This window comes from Zonotrichia leucophrys, chromosome 2, assembly GCF_028769735.1.
Source record: "Zonotrichia leucophrys gambelii isolate GWCS_2022_RI chromosome 2, RI_Zleu_2.0, whole genome shotgun sequence".
NCBI classification, from domain to species: Eukaryota; Metazoa; Chordata; class Aves; order Passeriformes; family Passerellidae; genus Zonotrichia; species Zonotrichia leucophrys.
Window position 1 is genome coordinate 148,633,111 of NC_088171.1, and position 13,091 is coordinate 148,646,201.

The 13,091-nt window shown below is 40.6% G+C and overlaps 1 protein-coding gene across 5 annotated transcripts in view; it reads right to left on the reverse strand.

Moving 5' to 3' along the window:
- Positions 1-13,091, reverse strand: part of TRAPPC9 (trafficking protein particle complex subunit 9) — a 453,504-nt gene that overhangs the window by 67,492 nt on the left and 372,921 nt on the right. The window lies entirely within an intron of this gene.

Genomic DNA, 13,091 nt, shown 5'->3' on the forward strand with positions numbered 1-13,091 from the left:
ACAACTTTAATCTGTAGCACTCTGGGCCCCCTACAAAATATCCAGAATATTAAGAAAAATATCCTAAAAATTTAAAACAGGGAAGTTGCCAATCATGCAGGGGGAAAACTGGAAATTCTGGGTTCAAAATGGGGAAAGTGGGGAAGAGAAGAAAACCTGTTATTCCTGAAATGAAACTTTAGAGAGCAATTTTTTCTCTTCCCTATTTCCTGCAGAAATACCTCTTCAAAGGCCATCTTCATGCTCTTTGGGTGACCTTTCTGCTGTTACATTTCACTGCCTGCCCTGAAGGATATCTTTTTAATATCTTGTTAAACGGGGAGGGAAACGTGCAACGAGCAAAACACTCTGAAATGGAGGCACTTCTGCCTCAGTAAATACTTTGAGGATATATAAAGTGCAAAAAAGGGTCTCTTATTTCCAAAGGCCAGAGATATTTATAGAGTGCTTTTTATCAGTGTGTAGGGATAGTGGTTCCTATACAGTAAAAGAAAAAGGAAACAAGTGAGGGTTTTATTGACTGATGTACATACTGCCAATGAGAATATCATTATTAATGCAGCTAAACCCACAATTTTAAAATAAACCAATAGTGGCCGATTCCCTAAAGTCTTTGAACACAGCCTGACATTTTATTAGGGATTCCAGAATGCAGGAGGAGAGGCATTGCCCTGATCAAGCATTAAATGAGATATTCAGCTGGGAACATCTTTCAGTGTCACTATGAAATAACACGCCGATCCCATTCACCTATAATGAACAGAAAAACAACTTTTTCAAAAACTTGTAGAAGATATCTTCTTTCTTACCCTCATTTTTCCTGCAGTGAGAATTTGGTTAAGCTTTTGTCACCTAACAATGGTTCCCCCAGTTCCTCCCCTTCTGTGGGACACAGAAAACTTGAAAGTCTCTTTTGTCTAAAAATTTTGTGCTACATTTTCTGCAAAAGACACCAAATTACCTGTATTCAGATAGACTGCATTTCATATGTATCTTTTCTTTGGAAGAAAACCCTGGCTAAGATTAACAGGCAAGCAGAACACTGGTTACTATTTTAAGGGTATTTTAAGGGGACAGAAATCAGGCTTTGACATTAGAACACTGCTCGAGTCAGAAAGTTTATTTAAAAAATAAAATGTTGGGAGAAACAACAATGCAAAACCCCAAGGTCTATAACAGAAAAGATTTCCAACTCTCCACTTTCATCCTTTCTGATCTCCTCAGCAGCAGCAAATACCTTGTGCAGTCCCTTTCACCCAAGTGTGCTTGACAGGAAGGCTGTCAAGTTAAAAATTACTTTTTTTAAAATGATAACTTTAAAAATAATTCATTCCCACAAATCATTGGGACAGCCAGGGAAGAGAAGCAGAAAAGAAAAGAGGGAGAATTTACCACCCTCTGCGCTCATAAAATGGATACTTAGAAAGAGCAGGACAGTAAATTTCTCCAGTTTCTCCACTTCATAGTCTGGGGGCACCAAGCCCACGAAGCAAACCAGAGTTGTGAAGCCCAAGACCTCTGCAATTCCCTTCCAGCATGACATTTCTGGAAATGTGTCCCCTCTAATCCAAGGCACAGCTCAGCCCAAACCCAGTGTGCTGCCCCAGGCAGTTCCCAGCCAATTTGCTGATCCAAACCTGTGTTTCTCTGGAAAGGGCCCAGGAGGTGCCTGAGGTGAGACAGTGCTGTTAGAAAAAGCAAATTCTCCTCTTGCTCATGAGCCTCCACACCTGGTGATCATCCAGTGATCAGCCTTGACTCCCCAGATCTTACTGGAAAGCTTTTGGGCTTAAAACAATGCTTCATTCCCCTTTTTTAGATATGTCTATCAAGTAAAGCTTTATATTCCACCTAATGCCTTCATTCACTTGGACATTATAAATTTAAGCTTTAGCTCTCAACCTTAGACCAGACTGTAAAATAAACTTGTAAAAGATTATTTCACTCTCCTCTAAATCAGCATTGAATAAAAGGTAGAAGAATGCAGCTGACAGGAACTGCCCTGGACATGTCATCAAGTAATTGAACAGAGATGCAGTGATAATCACTGAAAAAGTAATTTACTAAGTTATTCAATCAATATCATGCTATTTATGGGTTATTGTTCAAGTATTTATAAATACTGAGGACAGTTCATCAAAAGATATTAAAATCCACGAGATTCATTGTTTTCTTGAGCAAAATACCCATTCTATATATATTAACATCTTTATGCTAGCCTTGTCACTGAATCTATATATCCTTTTGAAAATAAAAATATCTCCTGCTTTCAAATTACAGCTCTCCCCACCTACGTGATTTTATACTTTCAATAGTATAAATTACAACTTTCAATAGTCTGAACTTAGACTACAGATTTATTTTAGGGTTTTAAACATATGCTCTGACACACAATTAATTAAATCGACATTCTTTGCTATTATCCTTGTACTGATGTGTTAGCAAGTGAAAGCAAAACTTTTAGCTTAGGAGAATACACTACTGATATAAAGAGACATTTGCTTGGACTAAGAAATTATATAATAGAAATTAGATGGTTTTGAACAGTTAGACAATTTAGGTTTCTATAAAAACATAAGGCTCAGGTTTGCTCTCTGGGACAGACATGTTCTTTTACTACATTTTACTGCTGTATTACATTTTGATGGGAAGGTCATCCTGCACCCAAAAAGTGAATTAACTTATCTATGGGCCTAGAGTTTGTTTTTACATCTTGAATTATGTCATAGCTGATGACACAGGTGCTCAGCTCCAGAATCCTGTTCCCCAAAACCCAAACCAGGGTCCTCTTGGAGTGCACCATGGCTCCCTTGCTTTTTGCCACCTGACAACTGAGAAATATAGAATACAACTCTATGACAACCATGGGATTTTAAATTTTTATTACTCAGAAAGCATTTTTGAAGGTGACATTTGAAGACTCCTGTGATGGTGTTCACAGGGGTCTTAGGTTGAAGGAAGAGACGAGAATGTTGACTCCATGTTTCAGAAGGCTTGATTTATTATTTCATGATATATATTACATTAAAACTATACTAAAAGAATAGAAGAAAGGATTTCATCAGAAGGCCAGCTAAGAATAGAATAATAAGGAATGATAACAAAGGCTTCTGTCTTGGACAGAGAGTCCGAGCCAGCTGAATGTGGTTGGCCATTAATCATAAACAACCAACATAGGCCCATCACAGATTCATCTGTTGCATTCCACAGCCCAGATAACCATGGTTTACATTTTTTTCCTGAGGCCTCTCAGCTTCTCAGGAGGAAAAATCCTAAGGAAAGGATTTTTCATAAAAGATGGCTGTGACAGAATCCATTTAAAGCTTAGATGCGCATGAGATTGTCAGAGCAGAGTTGGGCATTTGGAGATTCTGTAGTGACAATACAATGACTTGGACCTTTAAATAACCAAATTAAAATCACTGTCAAACCACTGCAGTATGAAAGTGCTGAGATGTTTCCATGCAGTTCTGTGTGAAGCATCATAAAAACCTTCACACACACCCCTCCAGCAGCACCTCAGCAGCTGCTCCAAGCCAGGTTGGATGGGGTTTTGAACAACCTGGTCTAGTGGAAGGTGTCCCTGCCCCTGGCAGGGGATTGGAATTAGATGAGCTTTTATGTCCCTTCCAACCCAAACCATTCTGTGATTCTGCTGAAGGAATCACACAAAGTGCTGTTCCCTTACAGTGCTGCAGGATCATCAGAAACTACTCACAGTGTGTGTAGATGGAACATCTCCACACTCCATATCTTTAAAGTCCCATCTGGACAGTTTATTTAATCTTCACTTTTAGTGCAGCATAAAACCCTGTAAAAAGCAATGCCCAGAATGGGGGCCCTGAGGAAGCAGCACAAACTGCCTGTGGCTAGAAACGACTCATTGTTTAGGCTGTGGAGGGAAGACAGAGATGGAAAGCCATAAAAGTGATCCATGAGACTGAGTCTCTGGAAAACAATGTGTTCCTACAGCAAATCAGCCTTTCATCACACAAGATGTATTTCAGTACGTGTAAAGCCATTCTGAAAAAATTGCTTATGCTACTGAGCAGTCAAAGGGATTTTTTTGGGTGCATTTGCTCGTCATTTCTGTTCATTGTGCAGATGGTAAAAGCACAAGCAGACCCTACCCCTAAATGTCAGCTTTACCTTGGCAATCCTCCCCATCAAACACTGACTGCCACACAAATGCACCTCACCAGGATATGAGGCTGGAAAAGTGAAACCAGAGATTTTAGAAAGCCCTCACCAATATCCCAATGACCTCTCCTCTCCCCAAAGGACCAATCCTCTATCAGAAGAAGGAGACCTAATATTATGGCAGACCTGAAGAAAGAAAAATTCTCACTTGTTTTTATCATCTGTGACTTGCAGATTAACATTTGGTTGGTCAAGGGAAATGCTGGAGGATCTAGCTGTACATGCAAAATAAGCTGCCATCATTAATAGTAAAAAATTGCCTTCCTTACCCCAAAGTGGTACCCACTATTTAAAAAAAAAATAAATATCTATACATAGATAGATAGATAGATAGATAGATAGATAGATAGATAAGTATAGATATACATGTATATTTATAATTTTTCTACCTGGGGACACCCAAAACCTCATTTAAATTACTGGGGTTATGTCCAGAATGCCAGAATGCACAAAAGTTTGCAGAGCCCAGCTGAGAAATGAAAAAGGGAGATTGCTGCAGTCCTCATTAACATGCTGCATTTCAGTTTGTGTCTTTCCCTTCGGGTAGGCACAGGCACAGCATTTTCTTCTGACTTCATTAATTTTTGCTGCTATCAGGTTTTGATTACTTTCCTTTCAGACATGCTCTTAAAGCCAACCAGTTCAGTCACATTCTAACAAAATCAGACCAACATCAAAGAAGCCTGTGTTTATGCCATAAAGTCCACACAATCCAAAATTATCCCCTCGGTGACAGCACCAAATCATCACACAGGGAGACAGGAGTTTCTCAGGAGCACGAGGTGTCACAGCAAGGTTTTAATTTGCCCACTGGAAAATCCATTCTCAAGTGTTTACAGAAAAGTGATAGAAAGATAATAGATGTGAGACACTGGAGACAGATTGTATCATCTTCTCATGAAATTCATTCATATTCCAGCTCCTCCTTGCATTCAAACTAAGGAGTTCTGCAAACCTGTGCTGTGACAGCTGTCCCTGCTCTCAGCAGCAGTTCCAGGGATGTCTCACCCAAGTGCTCGTGCCAGGCCCTGTGTACTCAGAAAAAGCAGATTATGCTCATCTTTGTCATCTTCCTGCTCTCTTTACTGTCAACAGCTGGAGTCTCTTTTTTGATGTTTAGATGATAAATTCAGTGTATCTTTGCATGCCATGTCTACTGCAATGAGGCTGGGAGCTGTGCAATTACAGCAACACCAAAAAACCAAACCAAAACCCAAAACCTAAAATATGTTCTGTGAGACTTTCACTATATTATCATTGCACTATAGGCCATAATTACTGCTAGCATAGGACTGCACACAATTAATATTTGTTGGGTAGACATTTTTCCACTATGTGTTTTAACAAATTCAGATAGATATAGAAGAGTATTCCACGAGAGAAACAAGTGACCACATAACTGATTTATTTAGGAAGGGAACAAATTCCCAGAGCACTGGGCAGAAGTTAGTTCATCCCCTGAGATGAATTCAGCTTCCTGAACTATGAAATTGTCATTATTTGTCACCATAGAAGTCTTATTAAAATTCAATTCAAACTTCTATTAAAATTCAACCAATCATGACATCAAACACCACTGTCTGAATTTATACAGATGCCTAAAGGAAAGATAAAGGCTAAAAAGCCTTATCTCCTTCAGTGTTAGACAACAGCCTGTCAGTCAGTTCACAAGTTCCTCTCAAAAGAAGTTCATCCCCTTGAAAAGGGCAGTTTAGTGTGTGAAGGGAGCAGAGAATGAGAAACAACTCAGTGTAAGAAGTCACAATAATTGACTGGGAAGTTCTGAAGAGAAAAAAAAAAGAGATTTTTCTTGTTCCCTCCACTGACTAAGCAACGAAATGCTGTCACAAATTACTGGTGCAGCAGGGATTTACAGGAGGAGGAATCCTTCCAGGTCAGACACTATCCCTGCAAAAGGGTAGAAAAAGGAGCAAAGTCTGTCACAGTTCCCCCCATCACTCTCATTTCCATATCTTCTCCTTCAAGACTTACCTCTTCATGACAATAAAAAAAAAAAAAAAGGAAAACTCTAAGCCTTCTGGAAATCCAGAAGTTAATTTGTCCTTCAGTAAGAATTTATATAATTCCTCTATGTTGTATTATATTAGATATTCCATCATGCATCCCCTCACCTATCCACAAAACACCGTCTCAAAATCTAGCTGTTGTTTATAAAATATGCTTGTGGCTACTGTTTCTTGGAGTCTTGATGGAGACAAGAGGTTTAACAGACAGCATTGCAGAGGAATTGTAGAGGTATCAGGAAAAAAGTCTGTCTCTGAGCCTCTCAGAATACAGCTATACTGGATTTAAAGACAGCAAGGTCAGAGGCTTTAGCTGTACAGAGAAATTACTACATATTTTACAAAATTAAACAGAATTCTGATTAGTAAGGAGAGGAAGATAGGGCTAAAAATGTTTCTTTAATGTCAGCTACTGAGGGATGGAAATGAGCAGGTCTCTGAGCGTGCTGAGACACAGATCTGCTTGCACAAAGTCCATCATTTGGAAATGTGCACCCATCAAACCTCCAGCACTGGGGAGCAGCAATTCCCTCAAGGCTGCCTTTGAAAGGCATCTTCCTACAGGCAGAAAAGAGCAGAAATACCATAAATTCTACAGCTCACAGACTTCCAGTACAAAAAGGATTGTTCTGGGACTTTTAACTAGATCTCAACAATTTTCAGATGCTTGAGGGCAACTGCCCAAGTAATGTCCACAAATAACAACCAGAAGCCCCCTAGAGATGGAGAGCTTGGAGAAATTCCAAACACAAAACTGTTCCTCAAAATGGTGAGCAATCCAGAACCATATGGATCATGGTTTGTATTATCTGGACCCAAATATGCTACTGAAATGGCCCACCATGATGGACAATTACCATGTTACAGATTCAGACCTAAACTTAAAGGAAGCAGCCTCTGAATTTGACATAACCCAGGGAAAATGGGAAGAACAGGAGGGCTGAAGCTCCCTGAGAATCATGTCAACAAAAATATATCAACAATGTCTTACTCTACTGGAGGTACAAAAGCCTGAGATGCAGTAGAGCTCTCAAAATGCCCTTTTTATCCTCCTTGTGCCTCCTTCAGGGTAGAGATTCCATACACAGTAATGGAAGGAGAGGCAGGCACAGCATAAGGAATTCCAGATGAGCTCCTGGATGGGTATATTTGCTATATAAACCCAAATCCTGTCACTGCCTTGCTCTGCCAGGACACCCAGAGTGAGGTGAGAGGGAATCTTTCAGCTTGGACATCTTCCAGTCACTCAGAAGATCTTGCAGAGCCAGATGTTTTTCCCTGCACAGTCCAGAGCAGCCACATCTGGGGCTTTTCCACTGGGATTTGAGAAGCCTCAGTTGCCTTCCTAGAGTTGGATGCAAACAACAGACAGGATCAAACAGAGAGGGCAGCTTGTCCATGGAAAGCGTGCAGCCTGGCAGGAAGAAAACCTGGAGAACCAATGCCCTGCCCTGCTGCTTTGGAGGCAGCAGCACAGGAAAACCCTTTGGCCAAGATGATAAAAGTAAATTAGAACTAAAAGGGCATTGCCTACTTCTTTTTTCCTCAGCTGGTCACCTTCCCACCACAGGCACAGAATTTTGGAAGGTTATTTTGTCTTGCCACTGGAAGCTTCCACCTCTTCAAGAGCCCATGCACAGCCTGGCAAGCAGAGCATGCAGACTCCTGACATTACAGATTATTGGGTTTCCCACTGTTTGTTTTCCATCTCAGCCCTTCATAATGCCATCAATTAAAGGCTAAATTTATAACTGGTGTGTTCTTTGTAAAAGAAATTTACTCAACACTTCTCACTTGTAATGTGATTATTTTTTCTTATGGTCTCCTAAAGTGTTTCATGAAATTAAAAACTGCAGTTAGCTCCAGACAGGAAAGAAATGCTGGAGCTTATTCTAAGCAGCATGGCATCAACCCTCAATTACTGTAAAAAACTATTTATTTAATATGTCAAGGCTAATTGTGGCAGCCCACCCAACACTTCCAAATAAATAATTAACAGCTGAATTTAGGAGCATGAGGTAATCAAGTTATCCACGGCATATGACATGTTAAAATGTATTGGTTTTATTTGAAAAGAGAGGAACCTTTGCATGTAGAATATGCTATTTCTGAGTGTGAATGTATATGTATGAGACAGGAGAGGGGAAAGCTGGGAGAAGAGCCATTATTCACTTATAGCCCTAATTCATAGAAATTTCAACTGAGGATTTATAGAGTAATCTACTTTCCCTCTCCTCCTGGTAAAAAAGTTAGGAAACTAAGAAGAAAATGGGAGAACATGTCTGAGTCTCTGTTTCTACTCTGATATGCATTTAGAAAAGTTTAAATCAGTCCCAGTGAGGTCTTATGCAGGAAATAGCTTATGGTTATCTCTGGATTTCTCACAGCATCTATTTTTTTCTGTGAAGTAACTCCCAAGCCTATTTTCACTCCCAAATTAGCTTATGATTTTGGATCAACAGACTAATTGGTTATTCCAACAATTCAATTTAGTACAAGAAAAGTTAAGTGCTTGATGCGCCAAGAAAGAAAATCACCTTCTCATAATCCCAAAGTCACTACTTGGGACAGTGTTGATACTGAGACCTACAATCCTTCTGGATGACCAAAAATTACTTCTTTATGAGAAGTCACATTAATAAAAAAAACAAATGCAAAAGGCAGGGCAGGTTCATAGGACACTGCTGCTGTAGCTCATGATTCTTTAAAAAGTTGTACAAATCTGAGAAGGGCCATTGAAATACTGAATTTGTGGTTTCACACACAAGCCCACAAGTCAAGCTTCCATTCTGTCACCCTTGCTAGAACTGGGAAACCTTTACCTTCCCCAAATACCAGCCACAAGTGTGTGAAGGACTCATCTTCTCTCTTCGCTCCGGCTGAGAGCTGTGGTCAGGCTCTAGACTCATGTATTGCAGGGATTGTTCCAAGTTTCTACATGAGATTATTCCAGGTTTTGTGCAGGTTCTCATTAGAGGGACCTAGCCCTATTTGTATCAGGATCATAAGAGGAAAATGCATCAGAAATGGATTATTATATGGAAATGTCCCCATTTTCATATGTACTGGAATCAAAAGTCTGTATAACGCAAATCCCAGGAAGCATTGAGTGATCCAGGTGAGGACATTCCCTCTTTAAGACTGCAAAAAGCTGCTTCTCTCCAAGCCTTTTGCACAATTTCCTTTTGGAATTCCTTGGGAAGAGCATTCAGCACTACACTCTCAACACTTTCAACAGGGCAATGCTGAGCCATTGCCCATTACTTCCTGTGTTCTCATTTTAATTAGAATTTTTTTTGGTTGTAATAGTAGAATACAGAACTGAAATAACTTGGTTTTCACTCTAAGATTCTTTTTATGAAATATTTTGCAGGTTGTTTTTTTCAAATTATCACCAGCATCATGTTAAAAAGCACTTCACCACTGAAACCCTTTTATGCAATGCTGTTTCCTTAGGAGACCAAGCACATGGAGCAGGCCACTCATTCAGGAGGTGACTTTGTGCCAGTGTGTGACACAGCCAAGAAGGAACAAGATTTGTTTTCATTTTTTCTAACAAGAAGTTCATAACTGATCCTCTCCGTGTGAGGCTGTGTTTGAAGAGCTGATCTCTCCAATTGAAGTGAACCCTTAATATTTTATATGGATAAGAATGTATTTTAACTATGCAAAATAAAATATTTCAGCAACAGCAGATCAGGGGGTTAAATTCACCAAAAGCTATGGAGCTTTCCTAATCTGCCTCCCTACAAGAGAAGAATTGATGGAGTTTTTTTTAAGTATTAGGTATAGCAATCCTTTACATTACAGGATGGTGTATATTGTCCCATCCCTGGAAGTGTTCAAGGCCAGGTTGGATGGGGCTTGGAGCAACCTGGGATAGGGGAAGGTGTCCCTGTCCATGGCAGAGGGGTGGAATGAGATGATTTTAAAGGTACCATTCAATCCAAACCATTTAATCTTTTTATCAAAAAGGCAACTTTTCATTCTAATGCCACACTGCATTAAAAAATTGTGAAATACATAAATAGACTATAAGCAGAAATAAATAATTTACTTTTGCATTTGCCATTGGTAACATTAAACCTATAACCACAATGCTGTTCTGATGTCAGAATAGATTGCAGGGCAGTAGGAGTGAAAAGAGGGGGGAAAAAACCCTGGAGGTTGGTTCATTTTTAGTAAAAGACTTTAAAAGTCTAATCTGTTTAGTTTATCAGAAATATTGTAAAAATTACTTGATTTGTGAATATCTCTATGGAAAGAAAATTAAGAGCAATAAAGGACTCTCTAGTGGGGAAAATTGTTACTAAAGGAAAGGGCTGAAAGCTGGAGCAGAAATTGAAATTAGGCAGGGAACAGGAAGATTACACCTATCCTGACCTTTTTTATGAAGACCAGGGGCTTTCTACAACGAAACCTGAGCTTGTGAGCACAAAGTATTAGCAAGGAGGGCCAGGTAAGCTCCCAGAACAAGGAGGAGATCAGATTGAATGGCACCTTCTCACTTAAGTGTTTATAAATCCCATGGAGTCAAGGAGATCCATTTGCAGTGGTTAGTGGGAAAGGAAGGAATGAGAGCAATAAGCTGGGGCTTAGATGGGATATCAGAGTCTCTTGTCAAAACTGGGGAAAGAATCTGCCAGAAAGTGCACTCAGCAGCTGTGAAGGGCAAGGCTGGGTGGGAGGATCAGGAGTGAAGGATGTGAAGGGTGAAGGCAAATAAATGCAGGTCAGCAATTCCTAAAGGGACACAGGCAGGGAATGACAAGAGCAGGGTGGCTTCCTAAAGCAGGGAATATGGGGTGTGAGCCCCTCCCCTGGGACAGGGATTCAATCCCTCCTGGTTTTGCTTGTGTTCCTGCTCCTTAGTTCCCTTCTGGGGGTGAGCAATGGGGGAGGGCAGGAGTTGGGGTAACACATTTTTGTTGGAACTCGGCACATCCCTCCGGGCGTCCAGAGTTGCTGAGGACCCCACCGGGGGGCTTGGAGACCCTGGCATGCAGCCCAGAACACCTGGGGATTTGATTTTGACCCCTGGAGCAAGTTGCCAACTTTGTATGAGGGCCTGAAAGTCACACAGGTTTGAATAGTGTAATAATAAAATTATCACAGGGTGAAAATGTAGATTTTAGGATTTTTGGTATGGGGATTATGGGGACAAGATGGAGGAACTTGGGCGTGTCTACCCTTTCTTCTTCTTCTTCTTCTTCTTCTTGTTCTCCATTTTCTGCAGTAATGTTGGCACTTTTGGATTGGTTTAGAGTAGAAGTGCACTGTCTAACACAGGTGATTGGTATTGGGAATTAAGTGTAAATATGTTATATGTAGTTTGTGGAATAAAAGGACAACACCACCTCGGGGGTGGTCAGAGTGCTTGTGGCTGCCCTGCTCAGCGGATCTCCGCTGGGCAGAAAGAAAATTTTATAGATAAGAATTAATAAACAACCTCAAGACTGAAAACTGAAGAGTCCAGACTCATTCTTCAGTTGCACGGGCCGAAGCAGAGACATCCTGCACATCTCAGGGCAGCAATTAACAACAGCAACCCCAGACATTCTCATACAGATGGAGACGGAGACAAAGCAATAAGCCTAAAACACAAATACAAATTACTGCTTTTCTAGATGTCATAGATATGGAATAGGTGATATCTGAGTTGGTTTTGGAAAAGCAGGGAGTGTCTGACAAGGATCTAATTTTATTGGGTCAAAATAGCCATTAACAAAGAGGTCTCTACAGAAAAGGAGATTATTTCCAAAGATCTTCTTAAATGCAATGCTTTATAAAGAGACATCAAGAGCATATTAGCTTGCATTGAATGGAAAAGGGAGGAAAGATCCAGTCAGAGGTCTGCAAGAACTAGGAGTTTTTCCATCTTCTTGGACTCAGAGCTTTTCATAAAACTGATTGACTGCTCACCCTCTCACATATTTATTCATTTGGCAGCCTGGTTTTCCCAGAAAGCTATCTCAATTCAACAATGCCTGTGGAGCAGAGACAAAACCTGGAAACAGGGAATGATGGATGGTTTGCTGGGATGGCAGTGGAAGAATGGAATGGCAAGGGCCTCATCCAGACATCCTCACAACAAATAGAGGAGCATAAAAATATTCATTACCAACTCAGAAAGAAGGCAGCATCAGAAAACGAATGGGAGCTGAAGGAAGCCAGGCAGAGCAGTTTGAATACAGAGGGGATGTGGAAGCTGGAATGGGAATGAACTGGTGCTACAACACAAAGATGTCATCCCTCAGAAGACAAAATGTTGATCTGTATCATACAAGAGGCAGAAGCCAAACCAGTCTGCAGCTCCTGTGAGCAGAGCAGGGGCCTGAAGGCATCACTGCTGCCCCTGCTCAGTGGAACTTAAGGTGCAGCCTCTGATTCCATCTCTGTGTTCTGCTTCCTCTATTGTTTTATGTCATTCTAAATAACTACACCCAGTGGATCTCAGTGCAAGCTGGTCTGTGGACCAAGAGATTTCACTAACAGCTGTTTCCTTCATTTTCCTTTTCCACATAAAATCATGTTGTGTGAAGTTATAGTTCCCTGTACAACTCTGAAGGATTTCTGGGAGCGACTCAGCAGTGGGCAGGGGTGAATTTGTTAACACAAAAAACCTTCTCCAAATTTCTTCTTGCACAGTGAGCAGTACCCAAGAATAAACAAGGGAAAGACAGGACCAGGAGTCTTTCTGAAGCTTTGTTGTGTGAACTGGAGATTGTCAGAGTCTACATCCCAGTCCACCTCACAGTCCAGTTCTGTAGTCCAGTTTGTCTGTGCAGATGTTATGGGAAACTGGATCAAAAACTGTTCTCCTGAAGTCCAGGGCAGTGAAACCACCATTTTTCTCATCTCCTCAGG